At 41.1% G+C, this 14748-nt stretch overlaps 1 long non-coding RNA gene across 1 annotated transcript in view; it reads right to left on the reverse strand.

The window, feature by feature from the left end:
• The window catches only part of LOC143392444 (uncharacterized), a 68373-nt gene continuing 53625 nt past the window's right edge, over positions 1–14748 (reverse strand). The window contains exon 3 of the long non-coding RNA XR_013090365.2: positions 1–874. This is a non-coding gene — a long non-coding RNA (uncharacterized LOC143392444). The remainder of the gene's footprint in view (positions 875–14748) is intronic.

A 14748-nucleotide genomic window follows, 5' to 3' on the forward strand; every position in this document is an offset into this window, starting at 1 on the left:
GGATAGGACACTACAGTCCCTGCTACACACACACACACACACACACACACACACACACACCTACACAAATTAGATGAAAATGTGATGAACCAGCCCCCCAAAAGAATAAGATACAAAAACCTTAGAATCATATGTCTGCTTTCTGACTAGGGAATGTGAGACTTTTTAATGGACAGTCTCATAAAGATTGTATCCATTGAGGGAGAGTAGGTCTCCAAAGCTAACTTGGGATTCTATTGCCAGAAGGAGAATGTTGCTTGTCTGACAAAAGCCACAGATGTCACTAAACCTTCCTTTTTCATTACTGATCCCTCATTTATAGGATGAATTTACTCACAGGAATCCAGAGTTTCATGACTAGACCAACAAGGGCCCCCAATGTGTCCAGGACACAGAGGTGCTACCCAGAGTATAATGGCTCCCAGACTCATGGAGGTCAGGTGAAGTGATGAGTGCCACCTCCTTTCTGGCCTATGCAATGCCTTAGGAGTGAGCCACAAGATGGTGGTGTATCAGAACCTGGGCTCTGAAGTCTTTAGACCTTGTCTATATAACTTTGGACAGGTCATTTTACCTCTGAGTCTTAGTTTCTCATCTGTAATCAGGGCTCCCACATGTGGTCATGTGGAATGTGTTCTGTCCATCTCCAGGGGATGCCATTGACGTCATATTCCAAGGGCACCACAGTTTGCATTAAACTGGGTTGATGGCAGGTTGGGTATCCAGTGGGAACCTCCGCAGACCATGCAACATGCCGAAGGATCCTGAGATGTGCTGGAGAGCACCAGAACTTTGTTTCCAATCTTCTACTCACAGTCTTCTCTTTAGGGGCTGTAATTAGGATCGCTTGCTTTATAGACAGGCTTACTCCTCACTGTTAAGGAAGAAGAAATATGACTTCAGTATTTAAATGCCAAATTTGTGAACTAAAAAATCATATGGGCTGGAGGTCTAGCTCATTGGTAGAACACTTCCCTAGAATGTGCAAAGTTTCAGGTTCAATCCCCAGCACCACAAAAACAAAACAATACATATACACACACAAATTTTGTGACTAGGTATGGTGTACACATCTGTAATCCCAGCTACCTGTGAGATTGAGACTAAAGGACTGTAAATTCAAGGCCATTCAGGTAATTTAACAAGATCCTGTTTTAAAAGTAAATAAATAAAATAGGGCTAGGGAGATAGCTCAGTGATAGAGCACTCCTGGGTTCAATCCCCAGTAGTGCAAACAAAACAACCAACCCAGACAGGACTTCTCAGTCTCCTTTAGTGTGTAAACACCTAAGAGAAGACTGATTAGACTGGGTAAGTCATGTGCTCTTCTCTTAGACTAATCCACATGACCAAGGAATTGAGCTTTTCTGATTGACCAGGCTGAGGTCACACACATCCTATTGTTGCTAAAGAAGCAGGATAAATGATTAGCAATTTTGTGTCCTAGAAAAAGACACAATTCAAAACCCCCAAAAGTTGAAGTCCTCAGTCAGTCCTGGGTGTCCTGGAATTTTTTCCTACTTGTGACCCTTCCTTTTTATTTTCAGTGTGCTCCCTGGCTGGTACACAACCTCTCAAGGCAGCATATTTACTTCTATTTACAACTGCACGTGATCTTAGCAGTTGGTGGGCGTAGATCCAGAGACAGGTGAGGGAAGGGCCAGTTCCCATGTTCCAAGGCGCTCAATAAATATTTACAATGTGTTGACAGGTGAGGCATTAGGGCTTATTGGCCTCTCCCTAGTGATTATCCAGCCCAGCCTGAAAGTCACCCAGAGACCCCTGCTGCCCTCTATCTGTGGCAGATTGTGACCCAGGTATTATTTCCTGCCCATCCCTTCTTTCCTTGCCTGCAGGAAAGATCCTGTATCCTTAGCAGATGCTCCTCTTAACCTGTCCAGCAGCTGCTATTTTCTTCCTCTGGAGTTCCAAGACCCAGGGACTGAGGAGGAAAATGGCAAGATGAAAAGAGCCAGGACCAACCCTTGTCTCAGATGGCTTTGATACTGACCTGCTGTGTGACCCTGAGTAAATTCCTCAGTCTCTTGAGTGCCGGTTTTCTGGTTTTCTTGTTTATAATAGAGAATATCAACAGCAACTGACCAGGATTAAGAGAATAATTTTTAAGTGCTGTAACCAAGCTTCTGGCCCACTAAGAGTACTTCTTCATGGTGGCCATGGCATTAACCATGCTTGTGAACCTGGTTGAGGGAAGGGAGAATATCTTTTTTTTTTTTTTGGGTACCAGATTGAACCCAGGGCACTTAACCACTGAGCCACATTTCCAGCCCTGAAAAACATTTTTCTTAAATTTTTTTGAGACACGGTCTTGCTAAAATGCTTAGGTCCTAGCTAAGTTGCTGAGACTGCCTTGAATTTGGCAATTCTCCTGCCTCAGCCTCCCAAACTGCTGGCATTATAGACATATGCCACTGAGCCTGTCAAAGGAGAGTATCTTTTCTTTTTGGGGGGAGGGGTTACTGGAACTCAGGGGCACTTGACCACTGAACAACATCCCCAGCCCTATTTTGTCTTTATTTATTTAGAGATAGGGTCTCACTGAGTTGCTTAGCACCTTGTATTGGCTGAGGCTGGCTTTGAACTCACAATCCTCTTGTCTCAGCCTTCTGAGCCGCTGGGATTATAGGCGTGTGCCACTGCATCCGGCAGGAGAGTATCTTCTTTTTTGTATCAGAGATTGAACTCAGGGCCACGCAACCATGATCACATCCCCAGTCCTTTTGTATTTTATTTAGAGACAGGGTCTCATCGAGTTGCTTAGTGCCTCACTTTTGCTGAAGCTGATTTTGAACTCGCAATCCTCCAACTTTAGCCTCCCCAGCCACTGGGTTTACAGGCCTGCACCACCGCACCCAGCCTGGCAAAACAGTATCTTTAAGGCAACAGATTTCTCCTTTGAGCCCCTCAAATCAGCCACAAATCTACTCTAATTCCTTGCAGCACCACTTCTAGCCAAACCAGAGAAATATCCTCAAGTCAAAGGAAGCCTCAAGATTTCTACCATCCCAAGAGGCCAAACCCAAGGACAACCAGATACATATGTAGGTCCTTGGGATCTCTGGGTTCATTCAACTCTGTTCCCTGATTGTCCTTCCTTGCCGACTTGCTAACAAGTCTCTTAGATCTAGGACTAACACATCTATCCATTGCATCTGGCCTCCTTGACCAAGCCTGTCATTATGCAGCAGATACTTCTCACCTCCCAAAGGGCCTTACTATGTCTGGAGAGCTGGGACAGATGAGTCTGAAGCCTTGTCATTCTGTGTCTTTGGAATTATACAGGAAGGCCATGCAATTTGATTACTTAGGTAGATTAGAAGAAATGATCATTATATATTGGGAGTTAATTAAAATATGCTCTAAGCCCTGTGCCAAAAGCTTTACATGTATTGCACAATGCTTGCAAAAATCCTCTGAGTTAGGTCCTGTAATTATATTCATTTTACAGATGAGAAAATGAAGGTTTAGAAGTATTAAATGGCAGGTCCAAAGTCTCCAGGACTGTAAGCAGCAGAGTTGGCATTCAAACCAATTCCTGTCTGACTTTAAATATCAGACCCTTACCAGATTCCTCCACCTACCAGAGATTCTGGTCTCATATGTACACACCCAGCAGCCCATCTTTGGCCTAGTAATTAAAATGGTAGAGGCAGAAGGTGCTACACAATTTGAAGCAAATGTTCTGGAAAATTTCTGTGGTAGGAAATATGCTTGGTAGGAAGTTGCCAAAATAGTCAAGTGTGGAAAGAAACCTCCTAGCAGTTGGGCCCAGCTGAGGTCTAGTAGTCCCTGAAAATAGGGCCTCTGTAGAAGACAGTCAATCCAGGGGCCCAGGTGAAAGGTGGGAAGAATTTTCAAACATGCTCTGCAACAATGGTAGGTCAAGCATGCATGGTTCATGCAGCCCCAACTTGACATTATCCCAGACACAACCACCTGCAGCACCTCGAGACAGGCTAAGTTTAGACACTGAGGTCCCAAAAGACTGCCCCCATTCAGCCACCTGCACCCTCCCCACCAATATCTATATAGCACTTATGTTGTCCCAGATATTGTTCTAAGCCTTTCCCACAAGTGAACGTTTAATTCTTATGAAAAACCTATGAAATAGGTACAATTATCCCCACTTTACAGATGAGGCAATTAAGGCACTGGGTGAGGAATCTTTTTTTTTCCTGAAGAGATTAATTATAATTGAAGAGGAGAAATATTTAATGCATCAGAACAAAATCAAACATATAGAAAGGATCAAAAACTACAAATAACTCATGAGAAAACATGTTTTTGCTCAGTTGCTACATAAACTTCTCACATGATAAAATCCTTTGATTGAAAACATTCCAGGAAAGCATATCTTTCACTCAGAGTATTTGGAATATTTTTCTTTTCATAACTCTATTTCATGACAGAGAGCTTGGCCATAATATTCAAAATGAGTACTCTGCATTATTTCTTCCTGATTTCTCAGATAATTAAGATAAATTAAAAAGTCATAACACATTAAGAATGAATTTTGCATTAGTCTAAGAAATCTAGTATCATCCAGGGAGGAATCTTGATTGTAGCCCCACAGCTGAGGTTGGAGGCAGGTATCCTGTCTCCACAGGGCAAGGAGCTTTAGCAGCTCTTTGATGTTTGCCCAAGCAGAGGTAGAGAGAAGAGTGAGCTGTGTCTTGGTGTGTGAGATCTCAAAATTGTCTTATCCCTTCCCTCCCACTCCCCAGTGATTTCTCCTCTGGGCCCTGAAGTGACCTCTCTCACTGCTGCCTTCCCTCTCTGGAGAATGTGGTATGACGGTGGAGTCTCCTGCCCTCCTCTTCCTTCCCAGGCTGGGAGAGGATCCTTGCACATGCGTCAAGAGCTGCTCCCTGTGTATTCAGCTTTAGGGTCTTTCATATCTGTTTCTCTCTGGGAATCTGAGGACCCAGAGCTGCTCCAAGGAGAGGTAGAATTGAAGGAAGGGGCAGGGTAATTTAGAGAGGGATCACAGATTTATGAATATGTCAGCACTGGATTTGAAGCTTTGCTTGGCCACTCACTGTCATAGATGGAGTAGTGCTAACTTCTCCCAAAGATTTTTTTTTTTTTTTTGTGTGTGTGTGTGTGTGTGTGTGGTGCTAGGGATTGAACCCAGGCCCTGTGCATGTGAGGCAACCACTCTGCCAACTGAGCTATATCCCCAGCCATCCCCCAAAGATATTTACATCCTTGTCCTTAAAACCTGTGATTATGTTACCTCACATGGTCAAATGGCCTTTGCAGCTGTTATTAAGTTTAGGATCCCGAAATGGAAAAATTATCTCAGATTATCCAAGTGGGCTTCAGCCACAGAGGTCCTCACATAAAGAAGGCAGGAGAGTCAAAGGACAGGTGACACTAGATGCAAAAGTCAGAATGACATGGACCCAGGAGCCAACGGATGTAAACAGACCCTAGATGTGGAAAAAAGTAAGGAACAGATCTCTGCTACAGGCTCTAGAAGGAACACAGTCCTACTGACCCATTTTAGACTTCTGGGCTCCAGAATATAAGATAATACATTTGTATCAATTGAAACCCTCAGGGTGTAGTACTTTGTTATAGCAACAGTAAGAAACTAGTTTACTAGCCATATGACTTTGAACAAATTCCTTAACATTAAATTCCCTCATGTGTGAAATAATAACACCTTGAAGTGTTGTATTAGAGAAAATATTATATCAAAAATCTGGTTTATGACAAAACTTTATAAATAATGTGTTTATGAGAAAGAGGAAGAAAAGCCAGGCATGGTGGTACACCCCTGTAGTCTCAGCTACTCAGGAGGCTGAGGCAGGAGGATCACAAGTTCAAGGCCAGTATTGGCAACTTAGTGAGACCCTGTCTCAAAATAAAAAGGGCTAGGGGTGTAGCTCATGGGTATCACACTAACCCAGCATGCATGAGGCCCTGGGTTCAATCCCTAACACACACACACACACAGAAAGAGAGAGAGAGAGAGAGAGAGAGAGAGAGAGAGAGAGAGAGAATGTATAGAAAAGAATGGAGAAGCAGGAAGAGAAAAAGAGAAGTCATGTAGTAAAACTACAGTTGACTCCACATTATGGCCAGTCCCTGGTGGACATGGGTTTTATGAAAACGAAGTCTACCATAGACCCATCATCTGGCATTAATTCGTTTTTTACTTCAGGACACTTTTTTTTTTTTTTTTTAATACTGGGGATCGAACCCAGGGCTGCTTTACCGTTGAGCTACAACCCCAGTGCTTTTTATTTTTTTAAGTTTTGAGGTCTCAAAAGCTAAGTTGCTTAGGATCTTGCTAAATTGCCAAAGCTGACCTTAAATCTGTAATCCTCCTGCCTCAGACTCCCAAATTGCTGGGATTACCACCATCCCTGGAAGACTTGAGGACTCTCTTATCTCCCTTAGGCGGGTCAGGGGCAACCTCTGAAAGCGTTGCCTCATGAATGAAAAACGGGTAAAGAACAAGTATAAGGACCTCCCCAACATATGACTCTGGCACCCACAATTGATGGAATAGATCAGATTTGACTTCTGACCTTCCAATATTCCTGATTTGACTAACATCCCCTCTGAGGGGATGTTCAAATTGCAAATCCCACATGAATCCTTCTTTGTATAGAAATTGAGCAATTGGTCTGAGTCAACTCTTGTCATTCAGAGAGCCATCTGCCTCTGGTTTCTCCACATCTTCAGCATTTTTCATTCTTTCTCCTCCCCCTCTTTTTTTTTAATTTTCTTCCTTTTATCTTGTGTGTGTATGTGGTGCTGAGGATTGAATTAAGGGCTTTGCATATGCTAGGCATGTGGTCTACCACTGAATGACACCCTCAGCCCCCTTTTAACAGTCTAGGTAGTATAAAATGATACACAAAATGCAAGTGGATTTAACTTGCATTTTCCTAAAGAATAATAATTTTTTTTGGAATTTTTTCATGTTGTACTTTTTGGCTATTTGCACATCTTCCTTTGCTCACTTATATAAATAAAGTTAGTCATCTTATTATTGAGTAAATTTATTGCTGGTTGATATATAAAAGGTTACAACTAATCTGGAAAACTCTTCTGGCAGTTTCTTTAAAAAATGACATATATATCTGTCCTATGACCCAGCATGGAATCATTCATGATAAATTAAAAAATATTGTCCACACAAAGGCTCATATTTAAACATTGATAGTAGTTTTATCTGTAATAGTCAAAAAGTGGAAACAGTCAAAAAGTGGTGCATGGATAAACTGTGGTACACCACTTCAGTGGAATACTATTCAGCAATATCATAAATTAATTATTGATATGAATTACAACATGATTGAGTGTCAAAAATGTGATTTCCAGGGACTGGGGTTGTAGCTCAGTGGTAGATCATTTGCCTTGCATGAATGAGGCACTGGGTTCGAAACTCAGCACAACATAAAAAATAAATAAAGATATTGTATCCATCTACAACTAAAATTTTTTAAAATGTAATTCCCAGAAGAAAAAAAACACAAGAGTATACACTGTATAATTCCATGCTTATGAAGTTCTACAAAATACAGTGTCAGAAACAGATATGTTGTTGCTTTCAGGGTAGAGCATGGGAGGATTTAGTAGAAATGACAGGATGGAACTTTCTGGGGGGAAGGAAATGCTTTATGTATTCTTAGCATGGTGATTACATAAGTGTATATACTTGTAAATACATCAAATTAAGCCAGGCATCATGGCACACACCTGTAATCCCAGCAGCTCACAGCTCAGGAGGCTGAGGCAGAAGGAGAAGAGAGTTCAAAGCCAGCCTTAGCAATTTAGTGAGGTCCTAAGCAGCTTAGCAGGATCCTATCTCAAAATAAAAAGAAAACGGGCTGGGGTTGTGGCTCAGTGGCTAAGCACCCCTGGGCTAATCCCTGGTACAAAAAAATAAAATAAAATAAAATAGAATCAATCAAATTAAATATGGTTGTTTTCTGTATAATATTTCATTCAACAACAGGCAGCACATTCAATGATGGTTCCATAGATTATAATGGAGCTGAAAAATTTCTTTCACCTAGTGATGTTCTAGCGTTGTATCATCATGGTGCATTACTCAAGTGTTTATAGGAATACTGGTGTTAACAAACCTACTGCACTGTTAGTTACATACAAGTATAGCAATTATGTGTTGTACAAGATATTTTAAAATGACAATAAACAACAATGTTACTAGCTTGTGTATTTACCATACTATGATTTTTGTTATTTTAGTGTGTACTCCTACTTGAGAAAAAAAAAAGCTTACTGTAAAACAATATGCTGTGTGATACCTCCACCAACCACATACATCTCGTGTTTACTGCACCACTTGATTTCATCAAAAGGCAACGTGCCATGATTGACCTATACCATCTAGATCAGCGTAAGTATATCCTATGATGTTCACACAACAAAATTGCCTAATGACACATTTCTCAGAACACATCCTGGTCATTAAGTGACGCATGACTGAATTTTAAATATGTTTATTTCATTGTATGTAAATTATATCTTGTTTTATTAAAAACTGCTATGTTGTACACATACAAATATGTAACAATGAATCCACTATTAAGTATATTATGCACCAATAAAAACTATATGGGAAAACAAAACAAAACAAATAAGAAAAAATCTTGAATGATACCTCAATTTGAACTGCTACCACCAGGTGGCAATGATGTCTAAATCCCAAGATTTCAACTGTTCAATTTGTGCAATGGCTAAGATCATTCTACTTGTGAGTATTCTTGAAAGCATTTGGTATCATCTTGTGGGCATGCATTTTACATTTCAATCAATAGTATTGTGTTGGAGTTCTCTTTCTGTTCCTTACTTCTTTTTCTCCCAATTCAGCATCATGTTTTGAAGATGTCTTTATGTTGCTGCATGTATATCTAGTTCATTGCTCCTTACTGTGGTAGATTATAAAATGTACATACATCACATTTTTACTTATATTAATGATAATTTCAATTAACAATCATTTACCCATTGTCTTTAATCACCACAAATATTTTACCGTCAAAAATACCTTCTTACATGTCTCATAATAGACCTGTGTGAGAATTTCTCTAATTATGTTACCAGGATTGGGATTCCCCTTCTCTATTCATGTTTATCTGTTGGTACCCTTATCACCTTCTTTGTGGCAAGTTAGCCCACAAATGCCTTCAGTTTTGTGGTTGTTGTTTTGGTGCTAAACCCAGTTAAATTTAAACAATGTCCTAAACTTTTGAATTAAAGGAAATATTTGCTGATTCTGTCTATTTCTATATCTCCTTGTAAAACATGTAGTATTGTTTGGGTCATGGCTTAAATTGAAAAAATAATATCATTGACTAGGATTTGGATCTTCATATTGATAATCATGAATTTCTTCTGCTGAATAAATTTCTCCCATTTTTTGGTGGAAAAATAGCTGAATTTAAGCAACATTCTAAATTTAAATTAATGATAATTTCAATTAACAATCACTTATTAATGATGATGGTTTAGAACAACTTTGAGGCAAGGTTTCTCTTTCATGCTAGGTAAGTACTCTACCACCGATTTCCATCTCCAACCTAAGGCAAGATTTCTCAACAGTGGCACTATTGGCATTTGGAGCCTGATAATTCTTTGTTATATGTGGGTGGGTATCCTGTGCATCATAGGGTGTTCCACATCCCTGTTACCCACTAGATGCCAGTAGCACACCCTTCCTCAGAGAGATAAACAAAAATGTCTTCAAATATTGTTAAATATCCAATGGGAGGGGTGGGGTGTTGGCCAAATCATCTCCAGTTGAGAACAACTGTTTTAAGGTAAATGATATCTTGGATTCATTTGGGGGCATTTTCTAGACTTTTTCTTTCCTTTAGTTTATTTCAAGCTTAATCTCAGCTATAGAGTTGTATAATATGGTCTCCTGCTTTCTAGCTGGAATAAAGCTCTTCCTGGAGGTACTGGCAGGAGTCTTTAGTCTTGTAGTGCCCTAAGCATCAAGTGGTCCTCCAGGTTTTCTTCTCTAAGTTTTCCAGCCTCCTTTTCCTGGCTACTTCAGGGAGTTAGAGGGAAAAGAAGGAATCAGAAGTGTCCTATTGCTCTCCCTGAGGAATTCAGAAGAGTAGGGAGAGTCCCACTGTGTCCTGTCCATAAGGGGTACACCTCACTCTCTTTATTTCTCATAGTTAGCTATTTTCTCTCTAGACCTCCTTTGGAACCCTTAATTTGAATCTACAATATTTCAGTGAACACTAGAGTGATGATTTTCCCCTTCTTCCCCAGCACACTAGCCCATGAAAGCCTCTCAAGGGATATTCTCTGTGGTGAAGGAAGCGAGGGCAGTGCATAGTGGATCTCTCTTGGACACTGGCAACAACCATTTTATTCAAGTCTTTAAGAAACCCTTCAGATGCCTCTTTTTCATCCAGCATTTCCTAGGTTATGTGATTACAGAACTTTTCCAATCCTCTGTCCTGCATTTAACGAGGATCTATTAATAACTCTCAGAATTGTTGTCCTAAGGAGCAGTTTAGGAAATGTTGCCTAACAATCTATGCCTTTTATAAATGGTCTTCACTTGGATATCCACAATGCGAGGAATTAGGTTCTTTTCTGTATGTGTGTGGTACTGGGGATTGAACCCAGGGACACTTAAGCAGTCTGCCACAACCCAGCCCTTTTTTATATTTTATTAGAAACAGGGTCTCACCAAGTTGCTTAGGGCTTCACTAAGTTGCTGAGGCTGGCTTTGAATTTATGACCCTCCTGCCTCAGCCTCCTGAGCTGCTTGGATTACAGGTGTGCGCTACTGTGCCCAGCTATGCTAGAGATTAGGGTTAAAGAGATTACTTATCTGGAAGGCAGAAGCGGGAGGGTCACAAGTTTGAGGTTAACCTGGGCAACTTAGTGAGATTCTGTCTCAAAATAAAATAAAATAAAATATAAAGGGCTGGGGATATAACTCAGAGGTAGATGCCCCTGGGTTTAATCCCTAATACTGCACGTGCATGTGTATGCGTGCCTGCGTGCTTGCGCGTGTGCGCTTTCACAGAACAGGCCATACCTCTACCTCCTCAGAGTTTTGAATACAAATCACTGAAGTATCAGGAACTTATTAGAAATGCAGACTCTCAGGCTCTACCCTAGAACCACCAAATTAGAACCTGGAACTTTAACAAGATCCCCACATCACCCTGCACATTCATTTTTGAGAGGTACTGCCCTGCGCGGTGGTGTGGTGATGCTTGCCTGTAATCTCAGGTACTTGGGAAGCTGAGGCAGGAGGATCCTAAATTCAAGACCAGCCTGGCACCCTAGAAGACCCTCAAAAAAGATAAAAATGGTAAAAAGGGATGAGGATGTAGCTCAGTGGTAGAGCACCCCTGGGTTTAATCTCTAGTACCACCAGAGAGAGAGAGAGAGAGAGAGAGGTACTACCTTAAATTATTCCACTTTCTGACAGGAATGTAAATAGAACCATAATGTATCCTGTGTGGCTTCTTAGTCAAAGATTAACCTAGTGGCCTCCATGCCAGGCTAGGCAGGCAGAACAGGAAGGAAAAGACAAGAGAAGACTGGTAGTCGCAGCAAATGTCTTCTCCTCCTTTCTAGCCCCCACTTAGAAATTACTGTGATTCAACAGGTTAAGCTACAGGTGTGCAGGGATGCAGGCAGCAGGGTCAGGTCATGCAGCTATTGCTCCTTTCTGCTTAGATACCTGCCATGATTGGGAGGAAGAGAATGAGCAGAGTTCATAAGGGAAAGGGATACTTTCCATTACCCTCCTCTAGAGACACTATTTCTGGTTTGGACCAGGTAAGTGACCAGACACAGAACTTGGGCTCCATATAAAAAATCTTTTAGTTCTTGATCTACAACACTGGACATTGGAGGAAGTGCAGAAGGGTTCAGGGCAGCCTAACCCATGAGAATCAGAGATGTTCAGGGTGGGTTCACCTAGAGGCTAAGCAGCAGTGGGGGTTGTGAATTCTCTTCCCTTCCCAACAGGCCACACCCCTGTCCCTCCTGGACCTTAACACTGCTGGGTTGAGCTCTTGGCTATACTGAGACCACAGGCTGGATGGGTCTCAGATTGGGGCCTGGAAAAACCCAGGAGAATGTTCTTTTCACGTATTTGGGCTTGTATAGGTAGAGGGTGACCAGCCCAGACAGGGTAGCTAAAGAGAAAGGAAATGAAAGCCACAATATCAATAACCACAACAAAATGAAACAAGATATATAGAAACACCAGCACCCTCCTTCCAGCATTTTCCCTGCCCCTGCCTTGTGTGTGAGGTTTCTTCCAGCAGGGGCACCTCCAGAGAGCCAGAGCAGATAAGGTGACAGACTCCCAGTGCTCATAACCCACCAGGATATAGACTTCTTGTTATTCTACCTAACTACTCAGAAGGAAAGTTAAGCAGGAATCTAACAGATAGAGATAAGATGGGGAGATGACATTTCAGGTAGAGGGAAGGGCTCAAGTAAAAGCCCAAAGGTAGGACTATATTCACCCAGAGAGGAAGAGGAACATCAACTTCCATGTCTCTATCCAGTCTTTCAGAAAGCTGGCCCTACTGTGTTTTCTACTCTGAGGACACCAGTCATACCCTGTGCATATCACTGGTGACAGAATGCCCTATTTGCTCCTTGAGGACTGGGTAGTTATGGCTCATCTTGTCTCCCAGCACAACCCCTCCCTTCCAGGGTGGTTGCACCTGACATGGACTGGCCGAGTAAGCCCTCCCTGGCTTCTATAGTAGATTCTTGGGACAGTTAAATTGGATCTACAATCTTGCAGGAAGATCCCAATTGATGATCCTACAAGCAGCTTTCATCAGAAGGGTCCCTGCCTACTCCTTTCCAGAGAAAGAATTAACCCTGAAGAGTTTGCTAAATATCCTGCCACTAATCAGGCCAAGAATCTGGAGGCAGATTCTTTGTTTTGGACTTACCAAGGCCAGTCCAATTTGTTCCTTATAATGTAAGCAAAGCATAATGTGTGTTCCCTTAAAAAACAAAAACCTCTGGCTACAAAAATAATTCATGCTTATTATAGAAAACTTATTCATGCTTATAAAAAAACTTGCTTCCACACTCACCACTTAAAAGCAACATCTGTACATTTTGGTGAATTTCTTGCAAGTTTTTTCCTGTGCACATTTGTTCATATTTAACATAGTTGAGATCATAATGACCATACATTTCATTTCCTACTTCTTCACTTAGCAGTATATTATAAACTCTCACTTGTTAAAATTTGCGGTAATCATAATTAACATTCTATCTCTTGATTCTCTCAGTTAATTAGCCACATCCCTATAGAGGTTACAATTTATATCATACTTTGGGAATATGCAGAGAAACTATGATTGCTAAATTCTTTCATTGATGCAGGGTCCTTCACAATGTCCTACCTTCTGGTTAGTAGAAAAAATTAACAAAGACCCTAACTACAGAGTAATCTGAAGCAATAATTCAAAGAGCCTGCTTTTAAAGGCTTTTGTCTTTCTACATGATCCTGTTTTGCCTTAGAAACTTCAGCCTTGGGGCTGGGGTTATGGCTCAGAGGTAGAGCGCTCTGCCTAGCATGTGTGAGGCACTGAGTTCGATCCACATAAAAATAAAATAGAGATATTGTGTCCACCTATAACTAAAAAATAAATATTTTTTTTTAAAAAAGAAACCTCATCCTTTCTCTGTGTTTCTTCTGTAATGGATTCTAATCCCTGCCTCCTCTCCTCCTTTTAGATGTTTTATCAACTGGGGTATCAGCAGAAAACAGAAGGCTTTCTCAACATGATCACCAAAGAGTTTAATGAAGGACTGCTATTTCTGTAGGTGTGGCAAGGTTAAGGTAACAAATGAGAAATGGCAAAGGACTCAAGGACCAGCATCCTGGGAGTGTATCACTACCCTGAGGCTGAAGGAGCAACAGTAAAACTGAGGTTGTGGGAAAGAGGCTTCCTGGCAGGAATATCTGTGGAGGAACACACACCCAGTGGTCTGGCAGGGAGGGAGCTGGGGCAATAAACACCCTGACACCTCTCTCCTCCTGATCTCCCGTCTCTCTCCAGTTCTTCTATTAGCATAACTGATCTGGAGGAAGAGAGCTAACTATTCTTCTCTGGTCAACCCTCCAGTGTACAAAGCAGGGTATAAAACAGTAGATGGTGGATCTGAAGCACAAATGGAAAAAAAGAACCATTCCAAAAGATCTGCACTGCCAAGAGACAAATCTACAATATTTTTAGTTATAGATTAAATTGCCTCATTATTTGTGATTCATGAGTTGGAATAGCCTCCATTCCACAAAACAGAATGAGAGCTCTCACTGGGCAATAGAAGAATACTGGGTTTTACAAAGTGGAGACAAGGAAACAGAACAAACTGGTTGGTTAACATCAGGTTACATCTTTGGAAGGGTTAAAGCAAAAGGGACTTCTTTACTATGCTGACTCACATAGAGTGGGATCTCTGGTTTTTAAGAAAAACTTATCTGTTTGAGATCTGTCTGCTTCTTTAAAGTTTGTTTGATTATATGACATTTAGCATGAGTGACTTCATTTTGGTTTGGTCTGGTCTGTTGAGGCCTAGTGCAGGATATCGGTCCAAAACAATGAACTTCTATAATTTTTAAGAGTGCTAAAGATGACAGGGAAAAGATGAATGAAACACATTAATAACTTAATGTGTTAATTAAGCACATTAAAAACTTCCAAAATGCTATACTATTCTCATTAC

Source organism: Callospermophilus lateralis, chromosome 2, assembly GCF_048772815.1.
Source record: "Callospermophilus lateralis isolate mCalLat2 chromosome 2, mCalLat2.hap1, whole genome shotgun sequence".
Taxonomy (NCBI): Eukaryota; Metazoa; Chordata; class Mammalia; order Rodentia; family Sciuridae; genus Callospermophilus; species Callospermophilus lateralis.